This window comes from Cupressus sempervirens, chromosome 9 (genome assembly GCF_028749045.1).
Source record: "Cupressus sempervirens isolate cs-2001-9-10 chromosome 9, ASM2874904v1, whole genome shotgun sequence".
Lineage (NCBI taxonomy): Eukaryota > Viridiplantae > Streptophyta > Pinopsida > Cupressales > Cupressaceae > Cupressus > Cupressus sempervirens.
The window spans coordinates 401,716,590-401,735,642 of record NC_143126.1 but is presented as its reverse complement, the minus strand read 5'-3'; positions in this window follow the sequence as shown (position 1 = coordinate 401,735,642).

Sequence of the window (19,053 nt, the reverse complement as noted above, 5' to 3'; positions counted from 1 at the left end):
ACAATGGTGAGAAAGTAACAATGAATTAACCTAAATGAGATGCAACTGAATTGCTGATATAGATCTATATTATGCTTCACTAGATCCTCTCTAATTGAATAAATCTTTGCTACTCCTCAAGGATATTTGATCATCCTTCAAAGTTTGCTCACACTTTCTTCTTCACACAATCAATACACTTGCATGCTCACTCATTACCCTTTAGAATTCTCAACTTGACCTTTTATTTATACCTTACAAATTGTCAAGTTGGCTCATTTACAACTTAAAATTACCAATAATAATTACCTCAATCAACTACAATCATTACATAAAATAATTAAACTTTATTTCCCAAAACAATAAAATCCTTCATTGGTCGACCTTGCTTGATAAACACTATTCCAGAACTAATTTTTAGTTTTAACCAACTGAAGCTTGGTTAACATTGTGAACCCTACAAAATCCTTTGGAGACTAAGTTAACTTAGTAAACACTAAATTTTCTTTGTTAACCTTGTGAGCTCAATTACAATTGAATTCTACCACAAAATCCTTTGATGCTCGAGTGAGCTTAGTAGACACTATCTCCACAGAGTAATTTCAAGAATGCTCGATAGACTCTGAAATTTTCTTTGCTAACTAGCTAAGCTCAGTAGATACTATTTGTCAACTAATATGACATTTTTTTAACATCAAAGACAACAGACAATTAAATAGTTGTATCCAATAGTGGCCTCCACATACTCCACCATGCATCTCATTTAGGATTGTTATTGAATGTTCTTCATCAATACACTTAAGTAGTACACCCTCGATATTTCTCCACCATAATTGGCCACTTATAATAATGTATCTAACCATTTGTAATTTTAGTGCTCTCTTTTGATTATCACTCAGCCTTGGTAGAAATTTCATATATTGAAAAATATTATTTCCTTATACCAATCAAAGACATCCATGTCCCACAATTCACTTTTGCAATCATCATTAAGATAGTTTATTTGGTTTTCTTCAAGAATAGCCTTTTCCATCAGCTTAGCAAGTCCCTATCCTCTTATTAACTTGGTAATTTGGATATCTATGTTAAACTCCTAGATCCTATTTATCCACCTACATATTATTCCTAAGACTTCTTATTGTGAGAAGATATCCTTTACTACATCACTAGGTACAAAAGCAATCACAATAATACCTACCAGATAACATCTAAAAGCTTTTACAAATTTGACAAGGACATTTTCCTATTTCTCATTAATTTCATATTTCAGCTCTGCAGGTTGAAGTGACTTACTAAAAGACAAGGACATTTTCCTATTTCTCATTAATTTCATATTTCAGCTCTGCAGGTTGAAGTGACTTACTAAAAAATGCAATATTGTTCATAGCCTTCTTCATTATTTTAAAAGAGGATTGCTGCAATAGTATGAAAGGAAGCAAAAGAAAAGATATGCATGGGTTTTGCATAATCTGGTGTTCTTAACACTGGAGCATTTTTATTGCATCCTTGATTTCTTGGAAAGCATTTGATGGTTCACCTTCTCAATTTATTACTACCTATTTCTTAATTTTTTTGGAAATAGGCCTACTAATCTCAAAAAAATTTGTTACAAACCTTCTTAAAAAATTGACTTGACTAAAGAAAGATTGTATAGCTTTTTCATTTTTTGGCTTTGGAACCTTATCTATTGTTGCCACCTTTTTTGGATCAATCTTAACTCCATCTTTGGATACTATATGGCCAAGAAATTTTCCCTCTGTTACTTCAATAGTACACTTATTTGGATTCAATGAAACTCCATACTCCAAAGCTTTTGCAAAAAAATTCCCTAGATGCCTGTAGTGATCTTTATCCTTCTTGGAATAGGCTACCAAATCATCTTGGTAGACAACCATGAGCTTATCTATGTATTCCTTAAAAAAAAAATCCATGGCTCTGTAGAATGTAGCTCCTACATTGATCAAGCTAAAAGGCATCCAAACATATACATATGTTCCCCAAGGGGTTGTAGAGGTTGTCTTGAACTGCTCCTTTTCATCAACCAACACTTGGTTGTGTCCAAAAAACCATCTATCATAGAAATTAGTTTAGAACTAGTAACCTATTGTAACACAGATTCCATGTTTGGCAAGCCTTGGTTATCTTTTAGGGAAGTAATATTCAAATTCTTGAATTCTACACACAACCTAATGTCACCATTTTTGTTTCTAACTAGCACTAGGTTAGACACCCATGTAGAATGTCTGATGGGCTTAAGATCCCTCATCCATCAGCTTCATAACCTCTTATTGCATCTTGGGGGCTAATGTGGGGTTAATAGGTCATTGATTTTGTTTGAAGGGCTTGACATTCTCTTTTAGGTGTATAACATGTTAAAATAAGTCTTCCCTATAAGCCTTAAGGTCATCATATGACATGAAAAGACATGCCTAAACTTTCTTAACATATCAATTAGGGACTTTCCTATTTAAGGAGAGAGTGTCTTACCTATATACCTTTTTTGGAGACTCACTAGTCCCTAGATTGATTTATTCTAGTTCTTGTGGTTTTTTTTCCTTGACCTCTAAGTGATATTTTTCCTAATTTTCAAAGGCACTCTCTAACACCACTAGTCCTTTGGGTACTTTATTTTTTTTTAGCTATAGAATCTCTTGGTTGAAAATGGCATCCTTCCCATCCATATTCTCAACCAAAGTATTGCAATTCATTTCCTAGCTATGATATTTATCTTCATTTAAAATAAAATTCAAAATGTCTTTATCATCCTCAAATACTTATGAGTTTTCTATGTTGTTAGTAATGTATGGTAGGTTCTACATTTTAATATTGGAAACACTAGAAAATGATATATAATTAGTCTTAATTGCTACATTAGCTAGAAGATCAGCTATTTTTTTGTTACTTCTATCCATCCAAAAGATTCTAAAAGAATCAAATGCTTCAATCTTATCCCAAACAACATTCATGTACTATTTCATCCTCTTATTTTGATACATATGTCTCCTTAATCTAAGACAACTAATTCTGAATCACCAAAAACATGTAGTTTCTTTATACTATGTTTTGTAGCAACTTTTAACCCAAGTAAAAGTGCTTCATACTCTTCTATGTTATTAGTACAAGTAAATTTTAGGGTGAATGAGTATCTAAATGTATTCTTGTGTGAAGATATAAAAATTGCTCCCTAGCTCATCTTCAGAACTAGCCCCATCAAAGTACATAGTCCAAAGATTCTAAGAATCTATACATTTTGCTGCTTCCTATGAAAATATTGGGACTATCTTTTCAACTTCTTGAATGGTAATCTCATCTCTAAAAGCATTCACTTCAATGTCTAGAAAACAAGTGGAATCTATATCAATGTTATCCTCAAGCATGTGGACAACCCTCGACTCTCTATCAACCTTGATGGCTTTATCTCCTATGTGAAATGTGGCAAAAGTCAAGTCACATTTTAGGGAGGAATATCAACTATTAACATAACCATAGTTAGGTCAATGTCAGGATAGGGAGCTAGTCTGAATGGCAAGGCATTAATTGTACCTATGACAGGGACTTCTCTAGCATCCATAGCTCTACATCTACCTTGGTTTATATACACTTTCAAACCAAGAGATTCCATGATTTTAAATGGTATGACAATATTTGAGGCTCTTTAATCAATCATTTAATTCTTCAAGATCTTGCCATTTATGATTAGGCTAAGAAAGAAAGGGTCAATATTTTCTATATAGGCAGTAGATGAATTATCAAAATACATCTAAGGTATTTGGAACATGAATCCTTTATCTTCCTTATCTTTTACTACAAGTGGTACCTCCTACCCTACTAATGACTCTTTCAGTCACATTACTATTTTCAAACCCTTCTAACCAATAAAGGGCTTTAATCTTGTGTTCCTTTATCCTAAACATTTGTGATAAAGGAACTTTAATAGTAATTTGTGATAACATTGCAATCATGTCAATAGGATCATAAGAAAGAGGTCTACATGGATTACCTTTTGTTTCTTTTATTTGAGCCATAGGCTCCTCCACTTGTCTAATAGTATCAAGACCTGAATTCTTTTCTTCTGTGTTTGTCTTGACTACCTTCGCATCTTGAAATTGATCCATTTTCTTAGGTTCCCACTTCTTGGTCTTACTATCTTTGACCTTGAGAAATTACTAGATTCTCTTCTAGTTTATTTCCATCATGTATCTTATGAGTTATGTCCTTGATAAAAATACCAGAGGCTTTTCTAAAATCATTGGTTATTGTCTTATTTCTAAGCTTATATTACTTTGAACTTGGACCACCGTCTTTGTAGTTATTCTATCAATTTATTCTTTGGATGGTTTCCTCAATTTCATATGTTCAACATCTAATATCACATTGCACATCCTATCATCATTTTGATCTTCATCATCTGAAAATACATGTTGATGATGTAGTTGATAGATGCTTCTCTAGTTCCTAACATTAATCTCAAATTCTTCTAGATCAGATTCTTCACCATTGTCACATAAATTAATCATATTACATGCTATATCCTCATGGATCTTCTCTTCCTCTCCTTCTTAAGGTTTTTCTCATTGATTTGAAAAAGATGATTGGGTAAAAACACAATAGTCAGGAGAGTGAGAGGATTAGTAAATAATGCATCAAGGCATGTCCTCCATCATATTTATAGAATTTCTCTATAGTGGATCGGGTGTACTTTTATACTTTGGGCTTTGGACAGGGTTAGGAATGGGCTTTCCATCCTTTCATTATGTGTTATATGGATAGTAATTCATTCTAGTTTTCCTTTTTATAATCATTGTTAAATAGTGGCTTCTCACCAGAATTAGGCTTATTTGTAGAGTTTGGTAAAGGATTCAAATTCTTTAATAGATTTAAAACTTGATCCATGTTGTCATCCTCAGGATTTTTGGTTGTGACAAGATTCTCACCTTCCTTCATGTTTCTCCTAGGATTGAACAATTTTGGATTACCAAATGCTTCTCTATTGTTTTCAATGTTGACAATTGTCTTGAAAGCATCCCTTAATGTTCTAGGATCTTTATCTCTTAGAATATAAGCCATCTTTCTATAAAAGGCATTGAAATAGGTAGTAAGACACCAGTCTCATGTAGTCTCATAACTTGAAATAATTTATACATTCCTTTCTAGAATCTTACATTAAAATCAAATGTTGACTCATTTTGATTTTTCTTAATATTATTGAATTCATTCAACGTGAAACTTGCATTAGTGTTATCACCATATTACTCCTTAAACAACTTTTCTAGATCATCCCATGAACCAATACTATCATTAGGCAATCTTTTGAACCAATCCCATGCATCCTTAGTAAGTAAGTGCACAAATAATTTCATGACCACATCCTCATGCTCTTCTTCATAGTAATTTAGCATATCAATAAACTTTTTGAGATGATTATTGCAAGTTATAGCATTATTTCTTGAGAATTTAGTGACCTTATCTCTCAATTCATTGGAGATTAGATGGGGAAAACTAAGGATGCTTACAAAGGAAATTTTTTTTAACCTCTCCATATAGATAAGTCTCTTTTGGAGACCTAAGACATTTGAAGTACTTGGTCTAGCTCCTAGGTTTTGTGTAGGGATTTGAACTTATTGAGTTGTTGCTATTTGGCTAGTAGTTATGGAAGAGGAAGCTAGTATTGAGTGGGAAAAACTTTGGCTATTTACTACAGGTGCACAAATTGGAATAAAAGGCATGACATGTGAAGGCTGGTTTGGCTAAGATGTTAAACAATAGGTGGATTTTGTTGAAAATAGATTGATACAAGTATGAGAATGTGTTTCAATCATTGTTTTTTCACTAATGTCAAACCTACTACTTGCTGGTAAGATAATTTCTTAGATGATTTGAGCACTATCATTTGTTTGATTGATGAAGATTATTTGATAAAATGAAGTAACAACAGAACCTAGAAAAAAGGTTGAGTTATGATATGGAGAAGGAGTATAAAGATCAATTAAGATAGTGATATTATTGTGCATTAATTATCTACTTAAGTTTGCAAAGGATGGATACAATGATTAAGTTTAGAAGAACAAGTAAAGTGAATTGTGTCTACCAAGCATAAATAATCTACATAGTAGGTGCTAAGAAATGTCAATTGGAGCTGAGTAAAAAGTTAGTTGGAGTTGAGAAAAGTCAAATTTTAGTGTATGCTGAGTGACATAGTGTTAGCGAAGTAAACTTTAGTTGATCTCAAGCACTAGTAAACTTTAGTTTGTGTTGAGTGATTTGATAGTCGATGTCAAGCAATGCAATGTGTGTTGAGCATTAGAAGAAAACTTAATGTTGAGTGACTACATTATGAGAAAGATCTTGAATTTGATGAATCTGAGCTAACATGTTTTATTTCTTGGATTGATTGAACCATGTGGAAGATAAGCTTGATGAGCTAGTGGCATAGAATTCAAGATGAACTCTTTTAAGGAAATTCAAAGAGGATTGAAGGAGAAGTTTTTAGAGGGGAATAAAATGAAATGATGGTTAGATTCATTAAATCCTAACTAATCCTACCTAACCCTAAAATGGATGATAGAGGATGAATGATAAAAGATCTAAATGTTCTATTTATAGAGATGGTTGGTTAGAAGCAAAGGTTGTCATGTGTGAGAACCTAAGGAAGACAAGAAGTCCAAGGTATTGCTTCATTTAGTGACCAAAGAGAAGAGACTTTTATTGGCAAGAAAAGAAGGCTTAAGGGTATGGATTCTTGAAGGTTGAATAAGCTATCAGAGTTAAAGTGTATGAAAGCCAAGAAGAATAGAGAACTAAAATAGAGATCTATAATCTACAAAGTGAGTTGTAAGTTGTTATCAGATCAAGCCTTAATCTTACTTTCTAATTATTATATTAGTCTAGGATAAATCCTTTTGATTAAGGTTGACCTAATAGTCATTTGTAAATCCTTTAACCAAGTGACATTCCAAGTGAATGATCTAGAGTCCTTTAACAAGGCTCACTCCTAACAGAGTGATTGAAATCCTCTAACTAGGTCACATTTAATAGTATGCATCATAACCTTTAATGGAGTTGGCCTTTCATAGGGTGTTACTTGAGAAGAGTGAGAATGAGGAGCACGTTATTGGTGATTTTTCCCAAATTGGATTTTCATGTAAAATCATTGTGTCAAATGTGTTATTGAATATGTTATGTTTCATGCTTACATTTTTGCAAAATGGTTTGATAGAAACCTACAAGTTTAAGTGATTGTATTATCTAATAAATGCATGCATGTGAATATGTTTTATGGATATGGATTCACTAAGCTGTGAAAAAATTTATTTGTACATTTGAACATTGGATAACTGATTCACCCCCTCCCTTAGTTATTCTGAAGAGTTCCAACAATTGGTATTAGAGCCATCTACTTAAGAGGACTAGTTTGAAGGTACTAGAATCAAAAGATCAAGATGTCAAAAAGAGATGTATCAAGCTTAAGAGAGATAACTTCCCTACATGTCAAAGTTTGATGAAGATACACTTAGGAGGTTTTGGAGATAAGGGTGTAAGACCAATGACAAGGAAAAAGTTGAGAAATGATACATGTTTTCTTAGCATACATGAACCTAAAGTAGTGAATGATGCCTTAGAAGATGTGGACTAGAATAAAGCCATAAAAAAGGAGATTGAACAAATTGAGAAAAATAAGACATGGATTCTAGTTCCTAGACTAGAAGATAAAAATGTGATTGGCACCAAGTGGGCATACAAAAATAAGTTAGATAAAAATGGTGAAGTCACAAGGAACAAGACAAGATTAGTTTGTAAAGGATATGACAAGAAGAAGGGATATACTATGGAGAAAAATTTTCTCTTGTTGCAAGATTGAAAGGATTAAGAACTTTGCTTGCTTACTTTGCATACAAAGGTTTCAAAGTTTATCACATGGATGTTAAATCTGCATTTATGAATGATATATTGGAAGAGGAGGCTTATATAGACCAACAAAAAGGATTTTTTGATTGTAACAATAAGAACATGGTATGTAGACTACACAAAGCTTTATATAGTTTAAAGAAAGCACCAAGAGCATGGTATGACTGGCTTCATAATTATCTTGTGAAGATTGGATTTGAGAGAACTAAAGATAATAACAATCTGTACTTGAAGAGAGAAAAAGGAAAAGGTATTTTACTATCTAAAATTTTTGTTAAGGATATCATATTTGAAGGTCAAGATAATTTATGTAAAGATTTGGCAAATGAAATGAAGAAATAATTTGAGATGTCTATGTTTGGAGAGATCAAGTTCTTTGTGGGTTTGCAAGTACATCAAATGAAATATGGTATATACATCACTCAATTAAAATATGTAAAGGAGATACTGAAAACTTTTGGATTGGAAGATTCCAAGCCAATAAGCACAAATATGGTGATAGGACATAAATTTCCAAAACATGATGATTTAGCTAAGGTGAATCAAACATTATATAGGTCTATGATTGAAAAATTACAATATGTAGTACATAGTAGACCTGATATTGCATTATCTATTGGGATAGTTACAAGATTCTCTACCAATCCTAGGGAGAATCATTTGATGGTTTTTAAGAGAAAAAATGAGATATCTAAAAGGAACAAAAGACTATGGTCTATACTGTAAGAAAATTGAGAAATTTGAATTGAGAGCCTACACTGATGCTGATTGAGCTAGAAATATTGATGATAGAAAGAGAACTAGTGCAGGAGCATATTTCGCAAAAAGGATGGTTACATGGACTAGCAAGAAACAAAACTGCATTTCTCAATCTAATGCTGAAGCTATATATGTTGATGCTATAGTAAATTGTACAAACATTGTATGGATCAAACAACTACTCAAAGGTATGAAGGAGGAAATCAATAAACCTATGATACTTTATTGTGATAATACAAGTCCTATAAATATATCAAATAATCATGTGATGCATACAAACACTAAGTACATTGCAATCATTTATCATTACTTGAGAGAGTTAGTTCAAGATAAAGAGGTGAAGATGGAATATGTCAACACAAAAGAGAAAATGGTTGATATCTTCACAAAAGCATTACCTAAGGATGCTCATGAGTATCTAAGAGATAAACTTGGGGTGATACCCCTATCCAAGGCTATTTAAGAAGCAAGGGAAGTTCCCTACATCAAAAGAGACGATTAACATATGTTACACGTTGATGCAATGGATCTTACTTTAGGAGCTACCTAAAGTAATCAAAGAGTTGGAACTACAAATCAGTCAATGGGTAGGTGATAGAGGGAGAAACTAAAAATGTTCAAATCTATATATTAAGATGACAAAGTCTATGGAATTATTGTTAAAGAGGGAGAAAACAAAGAAAGGGAGATAGTGTACTCGTTGATTACTATAGAGTAAAAAATGATTACATTTATCTAGTAAGAGGGAGATAGTGCTAAGGGAGATATAAGAACTGATCAAGAGGGAGTCATAAGGATGAGTTGATTGTCTACTAATCAAAACATAAAATAATTTTGTAACCTATATAGAAGATGAAAGTTGCTAATAGAGGGAGAGATTTCAATACAAGAAATTATTTTATTTTTGGTACTATTGTTGGTTGTACTGATTAAGTTTAGTTTTCCATCAATGCCAAAGAGGGAGATTGTTGAAAAAATATTGATACAAGTATGATAATTGTTAGAATTCTTTAGAATAACTAAGAGGGGGGGTGAATCAGTTATTCAAGGTCCAAATGCCCTAATAATACCTTTAATAGTTTTTAATGAATCCATACCCTTTTCATCTGTTCAAACTTAAATCAGTCATATCAAAAAATTACTGTAAATCAACATGCAAAGATAAAACATTCAAGATCAACACATAACACAATGATTTACGTGGAAACCCAATTTGGGAAAAACCACCAATAACATGCTACTTGATTCTCACTCTTCTGAAGTGATGCCCTGTTAAAGGCTTACAACACATTGTTAAATGTGACCTTGTTAGAGGATTTCACCAAACTATTAGGAATGGGCCTAGTTAAAGGTCTTTTAGAACATTCTCTTGGAATGTCACCCTGTTAAAGGATTTATCTAATGGCTGTTAAACCAACCTAAGTCCATAGGATTTATCTTACTATTACAATTGCTAGAAAGTAACGATAATGGTCTTTTTATCTAACATAACTTACAACATACTTTGCAGATTTCATATCACTCTTTCAGTTCAATCCTTATGCTTGGCTTCAATCACTTCAGCTTTGACTGCTTGTTTCCCTCTCAAGCTTCATCTCCTTGAGTCTTCTTACTCATTCTGCCAATGCAATCATCCTTGTAGTTGTCAATCCAAACAGATTTCATGTGTTATCTTCTCCTTAGCACATTCTTCACCATTTCATGCTTTTATGCTTGACCACGGCTCTCTCTCTCACTAACCCCTCTATTCCACTATATTTCTTCATTAACTTATGTCTTCTTATATAGAAGTCTGATTTGCCTTTGACGCTCAATTCTCCCTCTCCAATTTTAGGGTTTCAAAATGGATTAGGTAGCATACAATGTATCTACCCCATATCTTGTTCTCTTTTTGAAACTTCGCCAGTTGTATCTTAAAAATGTTCTACATGGTGTTCTGTGCCACCAACTCGTCATTCTTATATTCCTTTTAATTCATAGATTTCTAGATAACAACTTTGTCGGCTTAGATCTGGCGAATCTTCAATTTCCTAAATAATGCAGCAACTCAGCATTATTGAGTTACTGGTGCTCGGCACCTCTGTGTTACTCGGCACCTATACCTGCTCGGCACTTGGTTCTATTTGGCACTTGATTCTGCTTGGCACTTGAACTTGCTTGGCACTTGAACTTGCTCGGCACTTGAACTTACTCGACACTTGAACTTGCTCAGCACTTAACTAGGAATTTGCTCAGCTCTTACTAGCTTGCTTGCCACTTACTAGCTTGCTCGACACTTGAACTTAGTTTGAGCTTTACAAAAGACTTAGCTAAAACCTTAGATCTTTGATATGTTTCAGTGTGCTCATTCTTCGTATCTTTTGGTATGTCATCCAATACACTTTTTCATCAATGGCTTAGTTGATCCTTGTACTTCATTACAGCATCATAACTTCAACCTTTCTCTGGGAATTCTAGTTACATCTTATTGATTGCCTCCACTTTGACAATCAACTAATTGATAGTATTTGGATCACTAAAGAAATTGTCATCCCTGTAAGTAGCAAGTTTGACATCAATGACAAAAAAATGATTGAGGACATTTTTTACCAGTTCCATATATTATTCCAACAATTGTACTTATGATCATTTCAATCATTTCCAACAGATAATGTATTTCAATCACTATTTTTTCATTGATGTCAAACTTGCTACTTGTTGGTAAGACAATTTCATAGATGATTTGAGTACTATCATTTGTTTGATTGATGAAGAGAATATGATCAAATGAGGTAACAATAGCACCTAGAGAAAAGGTTGAATTATGATATGGAAAAGGAGTATAAAGATTAGTTAAGATGATGATATTATAGTGCATTGATTATCTACTTAAGGTTGAAAAGGATGGATATACTGATTAAGTTTAGAAGAACAAGTAAAACAAATTGTCTACCAAGCTTAAACAATCTGCACAATAGGTGTCGAGCAATGTTAGTTAAAGCTGAGCATAAAATTAGTTGGAGCCGAGCAAAGTCAAATTTCAATGTATGGTGAGTGATATAGTGTTAAACAAGTAAAGTTTAGTTGATGTCAATTCCAATGTAAGCCAAGTAAAGTTTAGTTGATGTTGAGCACTAGTAAACTTTAGTTTGTATTGAGTGATTTGATAGTGGATGTTGAGCAACATAGTATCTTCCAAGCATCAAAAGAAAGTTAATTTCAAGTGACAACATTATGAGAAAGATCTTGAATTTGATGAATTTGAGCTGACAAGTTTGATTTCTTGGATTGTGTGAACCATGTGGAAGATAATATTGATGAGCTAGTGGCATAGAATTCAAGATGAACCATTTTGAGGTGAATTAAAGAGATTGAAGGAGAATTTTTTAGAAGGGAATAAAATGAAAAGATGGGTAGATTAATTGAATCCTTCCTAACCCTAAAATGGACGATGGAGGATGAACGACAAAAGATCTAGATTTTCTATTTATAGAGATGGTTGGTTAGAAGAAAAGGTTGTCATGTGTAAGAACATAAGGAAGACAATAAGTCTAAGGTATGGCTTCATTTAGTGACAAAAGAGAAGAGATAGTTATTGGCAAGCAAAAAAAGTAGGCTTAAGGGTATGGATGCTTGATGGGTGAACAAGCTATCAAAGCTAAAATGTGTGAAAGCCAAGTAGAATAGAGAACTGAAATAGAGATCTATAATCTACAAAATGAGTTGAAAGTTCTTATCAAATCAAGCCTAACTCTTACTTTCTAATCATTGTATTAGTCTAGGGTATATCCTTTGGATTAAGGTTAACCTAATAGTCATTTGTAAATCCTTTAATCGGGTGGCATTCAAGTGAATGATCTAAATTCCTCTAACAAGGCCCACTCTTAATGGTGATTGAAATCCTCTAACTAGGTCACATTGAATAGTATACATTGTAATCTTTAATAGGGTTGGCCTTTCACAGGGCATCACTTTAGAAGAGTGAGAATGAGTAGCATGTTACTAGTGGTTTTTTCCAAATTGGGTTTCCACATAAAATCATTGTGTCAAATGTGTTATTGAATCTGTTATGTTTCATGCTTACATCTCTATAAAGTTGATTCGATAGTAACCTACAACTTTAAGTGATTATATGATCTAATGAATGCATGCATGATGAATATGTTTTATGGATATGGGTTCACTAAGTTTTGAAAAGTTTTTTTGTACATCTAAACCTTGGATAACTAATTCACCCCCCAACCCTCTCAATTATTCTAAAGAATTCCAATAGATTTAATAAAATCTATCTTTCTCCTTGTCTCTATAGCTTTGGCCTTATTTTCAACTTTCTCTAGCTCTTTAGCTAGATCTTCTCTTTCTTTCTTTTCTCTTTCCAACTCTAAGTTGATTTTTGAGATGACTAGGTTGTTAAATGAAACTTTGGGCTCATTGATTTGTATCCCTAAAACCTTTTTTTTCCTTTATTAGGGTTCTTAATGGTCAAATCTATGACATTTTCTTCAATACATTTGTAGGAATATATTTGGGAAATAATAGGTCCTTTCTTTTCTCTTAAAGGCATTCTTGGTCTTGGATTTTTTATCTTATATCTCCAACATCTCCAAGTACATTTGAATGTAGAGTGGAAGATTTTTTTCCCAACTTTTTCTTCCTCTTTTAGAGCTTCCATCCTTTTAAGAAAAGTCTCTCTCTCTCTCTCTCTCTCTCTCTCTCTCTCTCTCTCTCTCTCTCTCTCTCTCTCTCTCTCTCTCTCTCTCTCTGTATGAGAGCATTCATGGTAATTGCTTCTTCTTCTTTTTCCAAATGAATGTGTTTAGCATCTTCCTCAACAACCTTCTTTCTAAGGGTTTCAATTTTTGACAACAATTCTTGAGGGTCTACAGAGGTGGTCTTTGAATCTATTGGATCATCTAAATATATGAGGTTTCTCTCAATGTATGGGATTTATCTAGGATTTAGTCTAGTATTCAGAGTATTTTTATATCCCCACCTTTCGTTTACTTCTATTGACACATTGGATCTAGAAGAGATGTCTTCTACAAAAGAGATAGTTTTTTCTTGTATATTATCTCTTCAAGAAATGGGATATTAAAAATTTCACCTAAAATCATGGTATTCTCAAATTTAGAGTTTAGAGATGAAGGTTCTTTTTCTAATAATAGTTTATATTGTGAATGAATAGAAACACTATCTCTAGGCTTCCATGTGTGGTTAGGATCTCCTTTTCTCTTTGTCTAATTCTTCCTACCCACATGAGGTAAATTTGTATATATAGACACTTGTGGATTGGCTTTTGTGTATGCTCTTGTATTTTCTCTCCTATTGACCATTTGAAAAAATCACTTAAAATACATATCACTAGCTACAAAACCTTTGACCAAGTTGCCACCCACTAAGGGAAAAGACTTTTAATATGGCTAGAAGACAAAAAAAATCATGGGAAAATAATGTTTGAACATAGATTTGACATAAGGACCCAACACAAAAGTACTTCAATACAATGCACTTAGGTAATGCAAACTCTATCTTGCAGACAAGGCACTATTGAGGCATAACACACATCATGTACTTCTTGTTGTATTGTGATCTTTTAGATTCTCAAGGTTTGTCACTTAAAATAGAAAAATACTAGCATTGGCAAGACACAATTGAAAATATAAGTTTAGATGTACAATTTATACCAAAGACTTTAGTATTTTAATCAATAAATTTATTTATACTCTTCTTAGTAGAGTTGTCATTTAGTTGGTGTTTCAATCTATAGATTTAAATCAATATTAGAATACAAAATAAATGATACACCTAGGGATTAGCTACTTTCCATTTGCTACAAAGCCTATTTGGATCTAGACTAACTAACAAAGCAATAGTGCTTCCTACTCTTTAGGCCTTGCTAACCAAGGGGGGTTTACCTAGGGATTTCAACATCTCTACATATTTTCACACTACACATCCCTTAAAGAAGATTTTGTCTCTTAATCTTCTTGGAATTGAAATAAACTATTGAATTATAGCAACTAACTATAAACTCAAAAGCTATTACAATAAGTGAAAGACCAACATATAATTCTCTGTCACAAACTTTAGATATTGATTTGATTTAAAATGATTTGTATTACTATACTACTACTTCAATTTATACCCTAATAGATAACCAATTCCTTATGAATTGTTTTTTATTAAGGAAAATAGGTTTTTAATTGAGCCCTAAAACCCTTACATAACATAGAGTGGACAAAAAATAACACTCAAAGTATCCAAAGAAACTAAAAGCAACTTGCTGAAATAACTCCCCAAACAAAAGATAAAACTAGTAAAGAACCAAGGATTCAAGAAAAAAATCTAGGACAAGCCAAGAAAATCTAGGGTTCTTAGGATATCTCTTAGCATTTTTGCTACTCTTATTTCTAGCTCTGAAAGTCTACCAACTACCTCCTTCATGTTTAAGTGTTCTTGGTCAAGTTCCAGGGTATCCTTCTTCCTCATGCTAGATCTAGTATGCTTCCTTGAGCTATCATCAAGGGTCCTTTCCTTTGCATTATGGGGATTAGGGTCCTCCACCTTATTGATTATTTTCTCCTTTGTATTGTTAATGAACAACTTAATATTCTTATTGGCCTCTTTGAGAATATTGTAGCTTTGTTCTACTATAATATGTGTTGAGCTCTGCATTGTTTGGACCCTATTCTTGACCACCTCCACTCTATTGTCCATACTATTTGCTTCCTCTATTATCCTATTCTTTAAGCTATAGTTCTCCCTTTCCAAGATGCTCACCCTATACTTGAGCTCTTGGATTTCATGAAAAACCCACTTGGTGGTGTGGAATCTATCCATCATGCTACTTTTGGTGTTATTGAGCACATCTATATCCAAATTTTCGTTAGCAATGTCGCTAAAAATCACTAGGGTAGAGTCGATCAACTCTTCCATTCGAATTTTACCTTCTTCATTCTCTTTAACCAGAGTTCTAATCAACTTATGATTGATGCTCATTTCATCATAAGTTGTGTAAAAATTCCACCACACCACATTCTTATCCTTCCCTATGATCGAGAATCTATATTTTTTGGTGCCAAATTCCTTGTAGCCCTACTCTTGCTCCTCCTTTTCACTCTGATTGAGGTCCCCTTCCACCCCCTCTTTCCCCATCCCTTGTTTATTCTCCTTGGCCATAGAGAGGTTCATTTTCTAGCTCCAATATGTCATGACTTCATCCTCTTTGTTTGTCGGCATTTTGATGGTGATGTTTCTCTTGCCCCTCTTCCTCTCCATGTCTTCCCCTTCTCTAAGATCCTTCTCTCCTTCTACACCTTCTTCCCCCATATCCATGCCTTCAACCCTTTCATTATAGTCCCTATTCGAGGAGGTGTCAAGGCCCTATTTGCGATTAGGAAGAAATTTTTCTCCTTCCTTTCTATTTTGATGATTTTTTTACCCTAGTCTCACTATGGGGAGTCATTCTCCTCTGATTCTGTATGCATCTCAAGGCTATCCTCTATATTAGAAGGAAAATAGTCCTCTTCTAACTCTTTAGAGTCCCCTTTTCCCTTTTTTCCCTCCTTCCTATACTTAATTTGTTTTCCCATTGCCCTAGCCTTAAAGAATTCATAGATTAACAGTAAAAGCCCCTCATGGAGCACCAGAATCCTTGTATACTTTTCTTGATAATCATTAAATTTCTCATTCATAGAAGAGTATAAATAGAAGGGAATATAAAAAAATTCTCCATACCTGAAGTGGTTGAGTAACACGAAGTGGTGGGTGCAAAGGCAATCAAATCTAGTATCGAGGGAGATATATTTGATGATAACCCACAACATGAACCTCCACAATAGCTTGATGGAGCTCGGAAGATAATGAGTTCCTTTCTTCACCAGTGCCTTTTTTACCTTAGCCATTGTTACATAGAGTCATGCCAATGAATTTTGATCTATTTAATTGACTTGAAACCAAATATATCAGTTGTGAACCCTAAATTCCATTCTTATAATATCCCTTCCATATACTCATAAACCCTATCAACTCATAGAAGTATTTACTTAATTTCTTGAAGTAAAAGCAACAATGAAGTAATATACAACCTCTCCAAGCTACATTAAATGAAATGAACTTTGTTCATTTAATCTCAGAATAACAAGTATATGAAAATGGAGACAAAAATATAGGACACATATATTTAGTAATTTCCATTTTGTATTAATCTTCTTGAGAGTGATACATATATCTAATATAAGAATCAAAATATAACTCAAGATTTGACAAGTATTCCATTCATTCATTCACCATGTTCTTGAAATACAAATAGAACAGCATAAAATCAACACAAGAAATTGGATTGACTATAAAATAGCGTTATCACTAAAATGAAAACATCATTTGGACCATCTCCCCACATCTTGGAAATCCTTTTATAGAAACATGGATTGCAAAAAGCTTTAGATGGGAGGACACATGTACAAAATCCAATTACAATAACTTTTGCACATGAGACAAAACAATTGCAAATAGAATATTAGAGATTGCCATAATTTGAGCAGCTATCAATTTTGATGTTCAGGATCAAATTTATAATTTGTAATAGGAGCAAACCCACAGCATGTGAACCACAAACATAAGGTGTCTCTATCAGATAGTTTCTCTCCTTCTTAATGTTCTTTTGAATTTTATGCATGCTTAGTCACTATCTCTAGATGGTAAGGCTTTAATCCCAACTATGACCTCCTAGCTAGAAATGTCAGTATCAATATCAGCCAAGTGGCATCTTTGATTTCCATTTCCTCTATAGTAACCTTTCCCATTTCAATTTCAACTTTTTATAATAGATCAATTAACATGCATATATTTCCTCTACAACACCATTTCCTATGAAAAAATCTCCAATCTTTATATTCTTAGGGACAAAGGAACCCTTCTTTACTGTGGGATCTAGGTATTCCCTATTCATCATAATTAACTACCAAAAGAATTATAGTTGCCCCAACCTTTCTAGAATATTTCTAGGTAGAATATGAGGGGGTTGGGAGCATCCATAAACTCTTATCAACAAAAAATTGTAAAAAAGAAATAAACTAGCCTAATCATGGCTTAGTCTTCTATCTCGATTAGGGCATGCAGAAGGTCTTATTATCATTCTAACCCCCTAGTAACCCTCTCATTGTAAAAAAAAAACATTGGAGTAAGGGTAAAACCTCTGCCAGAACTAAGTCCATAGTTGCACGAGAAAATTTTCTCCATTCTCCTTAGTTCCTTCAATGAAATCAAGATTGATGTGCCCTATGTTCTTGTAGAGTATGATGTGCATTAACAATGAGTAGTGGTGGAACTTGAAGTTCCCCATCTCTCCCTTTTGAGCACCAACAATCTCATTATGCATCACATTGATTATGTGTGTCACAAAGTCATACCCTGCATTATGGTGTGAGTCCTAGATGTCTAGGGCCATGATGTAGATATAGTCAAGAGAATTAATTGTACCATCTAGTCCAATCACCTTATTAACTCCAAATATAGTATACTAGAAATATTCGCTGAAGAATTCCAAAGGCATGAAATCTCCTACCTTCTTTTGTAGCTCACCCTTCTCCTTCTTGGCCCTGGGGATATGCCTTCACATAACCTTTCTACTAAAGAAAATTTTCTAATTTTTGAATGTCCCATTCATTTTCTCCTTCTCAATGGACCTTTACATTGATTCTCTAAGTTTGAAGACTTCAATGAAAGTTTCTCTATCCAATTTCCATAGTATGCTCATATCTTTCCTATGAAATCCATGGGTGGTAGGATTATAGGACTTTACCAAAGATTTCACTATGTCCACATCAACTGTTGCTTTTGGCATGATTAATTTCACCAAATTCCTAATCCAAGGGTTGTAGATTGGTGGCTTCTCAAATTAGTTATTGTATAAATATTAAAGCAACTCATTTCTATTGGTTTTGGGCATAGTGGAATCCCTAGAAAAGTTGTATGTGTCCTTGAAAATGTGAGAATTTATTGTTTGCACATGGGATGATCTGGGGAGAAAATATACTCATTCCTTAGCATAAAAGCTAGCTAATTTATTTTTTGATTTATTGGCACCCTGGGTGGCCTCGTCCATGTTGACTTGAGTAGTCATCTTTCCTTCTTCTTGTACCATTTTCTCTGAATTCATATCCTTCAAACACTCTCTATAATTGAAAACTCTAAAAGAAACTTCGCACTCAATCTTCTTCACTCTAAATTATGTGAATTTTTCATTTATAATTACATTTCATCAACTCTTTAATATAAATTGAGAAAAGAATAGCATTAATGGTGTCTTCAAGTTAGCATGCATGAGAGTTCTCAAAATATCCAAAAGCATCACAATCTGGGTTTACAATGCTTGTACTACTAGCTTTCAAAATCCTTTTTGTGCTTTTTCAGACAATACTTGTCCTTTTT